We start from the raw sequence: 11,919 nt of genomic DNA, 5'->3' as shown, positions 1-11,919 counted from the left end.
GACCCCCACCACGCAAAATAAAATTCCTCCAATTCAATTCAAGTAAAGAAAGAAGTACCACAAAAATGTTAAAGATTTTTCGATTGTAATCACGTCCATCATACAGCGGAAAACGTAAACAGAACCCACCAGAAAATTTCAAAATCCATTTCTCAATTAAATTGAACTTATATCTTGAGGATCAAAAACAAAAAAATGATTCGGGGAGGGAGGAGTTTGGATTCCTAATAAATTTTAAATAAGATGTTCGCTATTTTCTGATGAGTTTCTGTTTTCCGGGAAGTTTCCGCTGTAAACTTAACCTCATCCACCAGAAAAGTACCGCCTTGAAGGTCTGTAACCCGTTCCGCCACTGCTGCCAGCCATGGGGAGGTAATCTGTAAGGAGAAAAGAAAATAAGTTTGAATAGGAGTTGTTTGCATCAGTCAGGGATACGTCCTTGCCAATCAGTCCAAAAATGCTTTGTTGCCGTCGGGCCGATTTTGTTCAGAAAAGGGCTCTAATTCTTTTTTTTTTATCTCTAAAGTAAATTTAACAATCAAGACACTTAAAATTTAATTTCCATTTAATATGGAATAATTCATTTGAAGTAGATCTTGATTATTCTGGTTTATGGCATGTCAACCCTTTCCGGTTGATTGGATGCCGAATCCAGTCATTTTAGTTGTTACACAATACAATATATGGTAAGACGGAAAACAGTCTTTGTAATCAAAACGAAGTGGGTGGTTCCTCCAATATTTGTCTAGTTTGGCCTTCAAGGTACTGAGTGCAGATACCACTTCTTCCGGGAGCTGGTTCCACACGTTGGGGGAAGAAGTGTGTTTGAACAGACTCAGCTAACCGCCTTCAGTATTGCTGATTATGAAAACCCAAGGAATGCCCACGGGACCTTTAATCTTAATTATGCCTATTTTCCAATGCCAAAAACGATTCTTTTTAGCATGGCTCGTATTAATGATGAAATGATAAATATTTAATGATTTTAAACTATTAGTAAAACTAAAATATATATAGATCATCTCCATAAGTGTATTTATATGGTTAGGAAATTATGTACATTTTTTTTTCCGGGATTCTGCTTTCATAACTGTACTGATATGCAGAAGTTCATGAGTAATGTGAAAGACATCTTGCTACTCAACTCCCCTCATAATACCCCAGCAACTTATGTCCCTGATAGTAGCCCCCTACTTCAAAGTGGCTATATATATATATATATATGTAAATTTTTTTTTATCTAGAAGAGAAGAAAGAATTTTTAAGGATCGGATTTTTTCGATGTTCAATACTTATCTGATGAATTTCTGTACAAAACATGTCTAAGAACACTGCCAGAAATATAAATTAGCTTTGTGTGAAATTTGCAAAAGATAGGCTCAGCCGTTTTGGAACCTATGAGGAAGGAACTCACATACACACACAAAATGACTTTTATACAATAGTGTGTGTATATATATATATATATATATATATATATATATATATATATATATATATATATATGCTAGCAGAATCCATGTCCCGGTGATGCCTGGGCAAATACACATTATGTAAACTGATTTTTTAAACCACTAAGAATATGAAGCTAAAAAATAACTGGTTTCAACATGAAATAAGCCCCCAAATGGGTTGATATGCCGTACAACAAACCACACTAACCAAGGCTCGAACTTTGATTTCAGGTTAAAAGACGCGGTTTTAGAGTTCTTTTCCAATTTCTTTTTCCAGACGGATTTCTCCAACTTTGGCAGAAGATTTCGTACTACTTTCGCTTTGGAACGGGATCAATTGCGTTTCTGGATTGTGGCCAGAGGTGCAAACACGCATCTGAATGATTTGCTTCAATAAAAGCAACAATCTCCACAGAAGATAATCTCCATTAAGATAACTTGATTATTTACGGAACCCGACATGAAAAGCAGGGGACGAACAACACGTGTATAATAACTTGTGGGATGTTCCATCTCTCCAAGGATAAGGCGGAAACAGAAGAGAAAATAATGAAAAATCCGGTAAGGGATAACACAAGAATAAGCACGACACATCACAGGGAGAAATATTATAATAGAGCAAACATTATTTTCATTAATTAAAAACTTGTGTTACGATTCCAACATCGTCATAATTCAATCTGAGGCAGTGTTCAAGCCCTGGTGTACCATCTTTATTTTTTCTTATTAATGAGTTTAATTTACGATAAAAGAAGAGGTAACGTTTAAAATCACCGCAAATCATTTCTTATTTGCTTTTTTTTTTTACACAGTGATCACCACTTATCAAGGCCCCGAAGCCACTCAGGGATAAGGGTTATTGCAAGTACATTACGTTAGTGTGGAGATTTGATGAAAAAAAAAAACTATAGGAACGCATCGATTTTTTTCCCCCAAACACACACAGACATACACACACACAGACATAGATGAGCATAAGTACACACACACACACACACACACACACACAATAAAAAATATAAACAAATTAAACAATGAAAAAGAAAACAAATAACAATAATAATAATAGCTATGATTACAAAAAATAAAACTACAGGAACGCATAGATTTTTTTCCCCAAACACACACAGACATACACACACAGACATAGATGAGCGTAAGTACACACACACAAATATAAAAATGTAAACAAATTAAACAATGAAAAAGAAAACAATAATAATAATAGCTATGATTACAAAAAATAAAACTATAGGAACGCATCGATTTTTTTTCCCAAACACACACAGAGACATAGATGAGTGTAAGTACACACACACACACAAATATAAAAATGTAGTACTAGCAATAATATTTTAAATTACAAAAACACGAGCATTGGTCGGTCTATCTCTCAAACAATAAAAAAAATGTAGAAAACAATGAAAAAAAAATAAATAACTGCTGTAGATATTATTAAAAAATATAGAACTGCAGTGATGCATCAATTTTTGTCCCAAATATTTTAAATTAGAAAACTTAAAGTGCCTGCCGGCCGAGACATTTGTATTAGCGTTTTGACTACGGAATAACTTAAAATCAATTATTTCTTAACAACTTTTGCATTTACCAGAAAGATAAAACCCTAAATTTTATGGAATTAAAAAGAAATATAGCGGTAAGAACACACTAATCGAATGCCGCCTGGAGTGTTCGTAAATGTGTATTTTGGAATTAATGTGTATTCCAGAATTAAATCTCAACCAATGAAATTTGCCAGTAAGCATGACACACAAAAGAACACACACGCTATCGTATTAATATATAGATATAGTAAAAGTAGGCTTTTAATATCAATGTCAGAGCAAGAAGAAAAAAAACTCAACTTTATAGCTAAAATAAAATATCGAAAATATTTAAAATTTGTTAAAATTTGACAAAAAAATCGGCAGTATCTTCATTATCACAACCACTCCTTTTATCTTCTTTGTATGAATATTTAAAATTTGTTAAAATTTGACAAAAAAATCGGCAGTATCTTCATTATCACACCCACTCCTTTTATCTTCTTTGTATGAACTATCTCACATCACTACCCTTTACGCCTAACAGCTGAGTTCCAAAATTCATGATCACGTATTTATTTTAAGAGTGAATTCTGAATGTACAGATATATATAGATATCGAACTTTATAAAAACAGAGATGACAAAATTATTGGGGGGGGGGCAGAGGTCTGAAAATAATAAAAGTACACCTTTCAAATTTCAAAAGAAAAACAAAATACCTGAACTCAATTGGCTTTTTTTACTCTTTGGTTTTGGTTTCGGCTCAGATTCACTTGATTCTGAAGTCTGAAAAAAAAAAAAAAGAGGAAAAAAAAAATGAAACAAAGGCAAAACGAAACATTACAAAAGGAAAGTCTACAAAAACAGATGAACAGGGAAAAAAAAGATGCGACATTAGAAGGAAAAAAAAAGATGAGACATTAGGGGCGGGGGAAAAGAATGAGACATTAGGGGGGAAAAGAATGAGACATTAGGGGCGGGGGAAAAGAATGAGACATTAGGGGGGAAAAAGAATGAGAATTGAGGGGGGGGGAAGAATGAGACATTGGGGGAAAAAGATGAGACATTAGGGGGGAAAAGATAAGAAATTAGGGGGGAAAAGATTAGAAATTAGGGGGGGGAAGATGAGATATTAGGGGGGAAAGTTAAAAAAATTGACCCCTTGTTTTTTTTTTTGCTCAACATATACCTCTAAACACCCGGGCAACGCCGGGCTTAAATGCTAGCATATATATATATATATATATATATATATATATATATATATATATATATATATATATGAATTTAAAATGAAAAGGAAGAAACAAAATACTCGATTCGTCTGTTCAGTGGGTTTTATTAAAATGACTGCTTTTAAATGTGAAGTATATCCCTTGAGCTTCCAGTTAATGTCAGGTATTCAGGACAGAAATATGGATTGTTTTGTTGCCTTCTTATTGTAGTTATTAAGGTGACAAAACGATCCATATTTCTATCCTAAATATCCGCCACTAACTGGAAGTTGAAGGGATATACTTCACATTTGAAAAACAGTCGTTTAAATAAGAATCACTGAACCGACGTATCATAAGTATTTTGTTTTTTTCCTTTAAAATTCATATTGTCGGATTTTTTATCCTTTTATTATTATTTTATATATATATATATATATATATATATATATATGATGATTGCAACATCTTGTCAGACGGGTGCCACTCCCTCAGACACTTAAAGTCCCTGAGCCAAAAAATGACTACCGGTGAATTCACACGCTCAAGCAGGCATGACACTGAAGATGGTCATTGAGATCAATTATTACATACTTCCAGTATTTCAAACCTCCACGCGTCACAACTTTTCCATCGCCACAGGACCACTTTTATAGACAAATGCCTGAGGGAGTATCTATACACAGATGATGTTACAGAGTCTTAGCTTTGTACGACAGCTAAGTCTCTCTCTCGGTTCAAAATGTTCGGATCCAGCAACAAGCAAGAGCAAGATAGCCAGCAACAAGTTAAACTGCAGACCAGCTTAATGCGGGTACTGGTCTCCCGCTTTGTTTTTTTAAATCAGAGATTTGCTTCTCCTAGAAAGGTTGCCTTCACCATGGCTTACACGAGTCCTATCCACCCCAACACACACATACACACAAACGCACACGGTGCTTGTTGGCCGTTGACCCCGAAAAAGGGTTCATTCGCCCTTTGGAAGGTCTTGTTTTTAATCCTTCAGGGAGACTAGCCACCCTCCTCACCAAACAAGCCTGGTGGGGATACCAGTTTAGTCGCCGGTGAACCAACCATGAGGCAGGTAGTACTGGGTTACATGGTACCAGTAGCATATAACATGACCTGACATACACACACACTAGCAGGAAGACCCAATGTTGTTCAGGATTTATTGAGGATTGCCCTATGCTCATAACACTCTATTTTGTATTGTGCGTGTGTACATGTCCAGCTAAAACTCAAAAACAAATACGAACAAAGTTGGTATTTTTCTTGATTGCATTACCCTGGAAGAATAATATGTAAAATTTAGAAAAAAAATGATTCATTCTTTGACGTTTACTAATGCAGATTTGGTCAAGAAACGTAGGTCTGTTTTCCGTATAGCTATCACTTTCTTTTGCAGTCTATCTGACACTAATTTTAATCTTTTAACCAAACCTACCATGGAAAATACTGTTTTTAACAATATTTCACACAACCGAATTTGCACATTGCCACACAGGAATGTTAACTGTCTCTACAGGATGCCAAGCTATTTGAGATTTGTAGCAAAGAGATTTGTAGTTGGACCTAAAAGTTTACCATGTTGCATCGTTTTTTCTAGCACTTTTAGTGTTCGCTTCAAATCGATTATCTGACATAATTCTCATTAATCTCATTTCAAAGTTTTATCATTTGTATTTCGGCAACGATTCTGCTTGCATCACTTTTCAGTTCGATACCAGAAAACTAAATCATTCCGTCTCACAATTTTTATGTCTCATTTTTTTTTCAAACTACTAAAACCGTACCAATTCCCATATTTTTTTTTTCTTCTCTCGAAACAAAACGGTCATAATCAGCGCACAAGAGACTCTGATGATGGCGTCAATATTGAAAGAAAGACAATTCCAAATTTATGAATCTCATCATCTTTCCTCCTCCTATTCCCCGTCTATCCGCCCCCTCCGACTTTGTCCTTTTCAACTAATCAACTCCACTTTTAGTCGAACAGGGTCATTCAATCATTATTTAACGAGTCTAAATCGAAGAACACAAGAGAAAGATTTCCAAAGTCTCTTCTGACATTTTCATGCCGGCTGTCAAATGTCAGTTGCTGTCAATTTTCATACGATCGTGATGATTGCCCCCCCCCCGTCCTTCATCGTCGCACGTATTACCCCCCCCCCGCTAGAATTCATTTAACTAAGTATTCAAAGCTTCTCTTTGAATTCGTTTTACTTTTTTCTTCTTTCTTTTGTTCCTTCGGAAGGTTAATGTGTTTGATTGAACAACCCCCATTCATATCCCCGCACCTGTCTCACTTTTCTTTTCGTCAGGCAGGTCGTCTTCTCACTTACGAAAGACACTGTTCTCAATTCTTCTTGAAATCTTTCATGAAATGAACAAAAACATATATATATATATATATATATATATATATATATATATATATATATATTAGCAGAGAGATCCGATGTTGTCCGGGATTGAATGAGGGTCAACGGTATAATTTTATTGTCGCTGAAATCGCCCATTTTTCAATCAAATCGATTGATAGCCTGCTCTAGTTGAGGACCCAACGCGATGAACCGGGAGGAAGCTTCACATGCCTTCTTGCAGTGACTTAATCCACAATATATTGTAGTCTACATTGCACTGTAGAGAGCCTACTGTTGAGTTTATGAAATTATGTTATACTAGTTGTATATATTGCTGGGTGGAGGGATTAGTCACATACTATTTAAGATACACTGAATACCCAAACTCGTCACGAAAAATAATGACATGTTGGATTTAAAGAAGCATAAAACACATCAATTTTAGTTTATGAAAATCAAACACGAAGTAACTTTCATAAATTAAATGGGAAATAACTCTTAGCTTAAATAAAACGCAACTGTTATTAATAATTAAATATAAATTAACTAAATCAACTTTATATAATATTTCTAAATAGAACAATCAAAACGATTTTAGTGCAACAAATAATTAATAACATGGAACAAATCATTAAAATAAATTTTCTTTAATGTAATGAAGGTACTCATTGAATGTAGATTTCTTTTGAATACATAGTACATATAGAAATCATGTTGGAATAAAAATGTATGTAAGTCTGTTTTTAGTATGAAAATTTGTGAAACAGTATATCTTTTGTGCATATTAATTAAATTGTGAACAAACAGACAAGAATACGACTTTATTAAAAGACAAGATTCAAGCAAGAAAGTGTGGTCCAAGTATTAAGATATTCATGCACTGGGAATCATTTATGAATTTGAAATTTCCATGTAGTTTCCTTCTTTGGAGGAAGCCGCTTCCACCCGCCAAGGGTGAGTGTCACTTTTGTGCAGTACGAGAGCCCCAAAAGTTTTTGATTTGCAACGGCTTTGGCATAATCACCATGCCATGATCAGATGGATATGCAGCAGAAGATGAAAAAATCCCTTCAACTATGCTCTATCAGAAGATTGACATTGGTGGAATTTGGGCTGACACACACATTTGGCATCTCAAATGGTTTGGCCATGTACAGTGTGCCACCTCCTGCTTATCAGCTCAATAACGTGCATGCATACCTCAGGCACAAAGATGCATTGGATCGGATCGCATGGAGAGCAGGCAGGGGACGTTGCCTGGTGTTGCCCACCCCAGAGTCTACGATGCTCATAGTGTAACATAATGTATATGAGCGCGTGGGAAGGTATCAGCAGCAGCAAAGGATGGCTGGCTTGCGAAGAGATCAGCAGCAACAGTCGAAAAATGTGCAGATGCAGATTAGGTGAATGCGAGAAGAAAAAGGGGGAAAAAAAGAGAGAAAAAGGATGGCACGTGCTCGGAGCCAAAGGATGTGAAAAGCAAAGATGAGAATGGGTTGAAAGAAAGTGAAATGCGTGAAAATGGACAAGTGGCATATAAAATAGACAAGTAAATATAAGCAACTAAATGTTTTAAAAAAAAAAAAAAAGACGTTATTGATTTTGGTTTTCTTGAACACAAACCGACTTACACGTCAATCAAATTTGATGAGCAATCGTTGGAAAGCACAAAGGTTTTAGAATTGCGCCCAAACAAAATAGAAATGAGGTAGAGACACGAAAAACCCAGGTTTCTAACGACCCAAAGGTATATTTTCTGGCTGTAATTTCATTGAAATCAATTATCCCAAGCCATTAATACTTGAGAATGTCCATAAATCTTCGATTATTAAATTCAGTGAAGATGGGTATTTTTTGTGGTAAATAGCGAAAGTGAAAAATATTTAATACAACTCACTGGGGAGAAACCCAACCATTCCAGGAAGAGTTAAAAAATTTCCACAGACGGCTATAATAACTGAAAATTCCATTAGAAATTAAGAAAATAGAGTTATGATTGGCCCACAACTTTCTTCTTCACTGCAACCTCTCCCTCACACAGACGTGATGTTGCTAGTCTCAGTCTTTTCTACAAATACTATTATGACGCGTTTCTCAGAATTATCTGATCTAATCCCTGCACTCCTTGTTCCAGCTCGTTTAACTCATTCATCTTCAGGTCTCCATCAAGTCACTGTTTTAATACCTCATTGTAATACAACTTCCTATTCCAGAAGCTTCTTTCAAAGGAATGTAAGGTTGTGGAATTCTCTCCCTGCTCCCTGTTTTCCTTGAACTCTGGTCTTTTCAAGACTAAGGTCAATAGGCATCTCCTGGCTTTGCAATAATCAGCTTTTGTTTTGTTAGCTCTTTACATCAAGTGGCTTCATGCCTTGTCTTGAGTGATTTCCATTAAAAAAAATTATGTCACAGAATATGACATCATGATACAAAGTGTGTAGCAGAGATACAAGATTGATTCTGCCTTTCTGAGTCTACAGCATGAAAGGTGCGAGACGACATGCTTGTCCGCTCGACAATGATGTTGTATGGCATGGATGTCTTCTCTTGCACTCTGGCTGTGGATGTGACATCATCGACCCGCAACGCACTAAGGTTACAATTTGTTTTCCGTCGAGGCTTCGTCCATTAGTTGCAATCAGCTCATCTCAATCTGCTCAGAGCCACAATTTGCATTTGACTGTCTCAAACTAGAAAACTGTGTTGAACTAACGCAAACCCGAGACTGTCCGTAAATTGTCATAAATCTCATTACCACTCCTATAACTGCCAGTAAACTGAACTCTAAATATGTTTACCTTCATGTCCGGCCTTTTGTCTGCCACCCCTTGATTAACAATCCTGTTTCGGCTGCCTTTTGTGTATCTTGGTAAACAGCTTCCTATACCTTTGTTCTGCTGATAAACTTATTTTCTCTCTTTTTTTTTTTTTTTTTTTTACTTTCTAACACTGGGGGGGGGGAATGCTAAAAAGGTTCTGATGTCTTTTTCGAAGTCCACCACTCCTCCTGGATTTGTCTATGCTCCTTTTTCGATTAGTCTCGTCTTTTTTTTTAAATTAGTTTTGTCTGTCTTTTTCGTTTCATTTTGTCTGCTTTTTCTTTCAGATTAGTTTTGCCTTTTTCCTCTTCTATTAATTTTGTCTTCTTATCTATTAGTTTCGTTTCAATGATTCCAAGTAGTGAACAGTAGGTATCTCCAAAAAAAAAAGAAAGCATGACTCTGTAACGTCAGACTTGTGTTAGCTATACAAACTATGGAAAAGCAGAAGCGACTTAATAATTTTTTAAAACCTTTGTTTATTTTCTTCAAACTTCAATTAATAATTAATCTTTGTTATAATTTTGTTAGGTTTTAAGATTTACACAGTTTAATGATTAATAATATTATAAACATTTGTGTATTAAATATGAAATACGGTTTTACTGAATGTTCATGTTCGGCTTCCATACTTTTGTTCGGTAAAAAGAAACAAACAAAATATGAGGCGGGGGGGGCCTACAATATGTTTAATATTTGTGCAATATCGGTTTTTAAATTTTCAAATCGGTTTTAATCTGAATATAAAATAGCTGACAAGAGCCATGTTTATATAAAAACTTAATATTTAAAAAAATTTAAACAATTAATTAGAAATTTATGTTGTAACGGAACATTTTGAAATAATGGAATTTTAATCGTTTTAATCTTTTAAAAATTAATTAATGTTTACGAAGTTTCTATTTCTTAGCAATTCAACTAATTATAGTATATATTAATTCGAAAAAACGCTATTTAAAAAAAAAACATAATATTAAATTTATATCATTTTTTTTAATTGCAATTTCAAGATAAATTTTTGTTCAATATATGCATTTAAATTAAAAAAAAAAATTATTATTATTACTTATTTGAACTCTTCTGTTTCATAATAAATAGAAATTTCGATAGATTTAAATATATTTTGTTCGAATATAAAAAAATAAATATGGGGGGGGGGGACACGTACTAAAAAAAAAATATTTTCCTTCGTATATTTTACGGAAACTGCATTTTATACTTTTTTTTTTTTTTACACAGTGATCACCACTTATCAAGGCCCGGAACCCACTCAGGGATAAGGGTTATTGCAAGTATTCCAGTTTAAAATAGTAATTTAATAGGACGGTACCTCATCTTAATAATCCTTTTCGTAATCCTTTCTTTAATCCGAAAATCGTAAGCAAAGGTTTGTAGTTGGTTTGCAGCATACGACAAATATCGAAAAATTGGCTAAAACATTAATATCTTCACTTTCATCGGTTTGTGTCAAAAAACGAAAATAAATGTCTTTTTTATCATAAAAATAATTATTTGTCCAATCATGAGAAAGTGAACGGAGGCCTGGGGTCATTTTTTTGGGCTCGTTTAGCTCTTTTTGGTGTTTTTTAGTAAATCTTGCTTGCCAAACTGTAGTGATTACGTTGGATACTAAATGTCTTCAAATATGAATAACTACTCGTTTGCGCAAGAAATAAATGAAATATTCGTTCTCAGCGTCCCCCAAAACTTATAAAAGTCGACAATTCAAAGGTGAATGCAGAGGGGTCGGTAAACTAAAAAAATACCGATTTATGGTAATAATTATACCATAGCGATGTATGTGATATCATATATGGTAAAAACTTATATTTTATATTAAATCTATATAATTATAAAACTCAAATGACATTGTAACGGGTATTGTAACCCAACATCTGGCTTACGGTTTGCGTATGGATACATAAATATTTAATTATGTATATTTCTATATTTAAACAGACTACTATTAATGCAATTTAAGTAGAATTAAATTACCTCTTATTTTTAATATGAAAGATTTCTTAATTTTTCGTTACGTTTATTTTTCTTTTTCGTGCAAGGGACGCTATTCTACTTTAAAAGTAACTGTATTATCTCCCTTACATATTATAGTCATTTGTCTGTAAGTATATTTTATTAATTGTAACTCTAACAATTAAAAGGTTATATTTAACAAATTTAATTTAATTTAATAAGCTTGCAGTTAAAAGTGGATACACCAGTTCTCCTTATGTGACAAAAGTTGAATGATGTTTGCTTTGGTTACCATTTGGGAGAATACATGACTAATGTGTATAAATTAATAGCATTCTAATTAGTGACAGACTTGCAGCATGTAAAGAGTTTGTCTATGTCATTCAGTACATTTACTATTACAATGCAATCAACTCATTTCAACTGAATTTTATTTGTCAATATACGATCAAGTTTAACTAAAAGATTTTTTTTTAAGTAGATACACCAGTTTTCCTTACTTGACCAAAGTTAAGTGATGTTAGCTTTGGTTACTACTTAGATGGG

At 34.1% G+C, this 11,919-nt stretch overlaps 1 long non-coding RNA gene across 2 annotated transcripts in view; it reads right to left on the bottom strand.

Moving 5' to 3' along the window:
- Nucleotides 1-6: 6 nt before the first annotated feature.
- Nucleotides 7-11,919, bottom strand: part of LOC145273644 (uncharacterized) — a 43,384-nt gene continuing 31,471 nt past the window's right edge. For both annotated transcript variants that reach the window (XR_013866449.1, XR_013866450.1), the window contains exons 2-3: nucleotides 3,720-3,786; nucleotides 7-377 (exon numbers count right to left, since the gene is read on the bottom strand). This is a non-coding gene — a long non-coding RNA (uncharacterized LOC145273644). The remainder of the gene's footprint in view (nucleotides 378-3,719; nucleotides 3,787-11,919) is intronic.

Source organism: Euprymna scolopes, unplaced genomic scaffold (genome assembly GCF_053919585.1).
Source record: "Euprymna scolopes isolate OS-2025 unplaced genomic scaffold, ASM5391958v1 sca122, whole genome shotgun sequence".
Taxonomy (NCBI): Eukaryota; Metazoa; Mollusca; class Cephalopoda; order Sepiida; family Sepiolidae; genus Euprymna; species Euprymna scolopes.
Note: the sequence above shows the minus strand (reverse complement) of the source record. Positions and strands in the feature narration are given on the sequence as shown.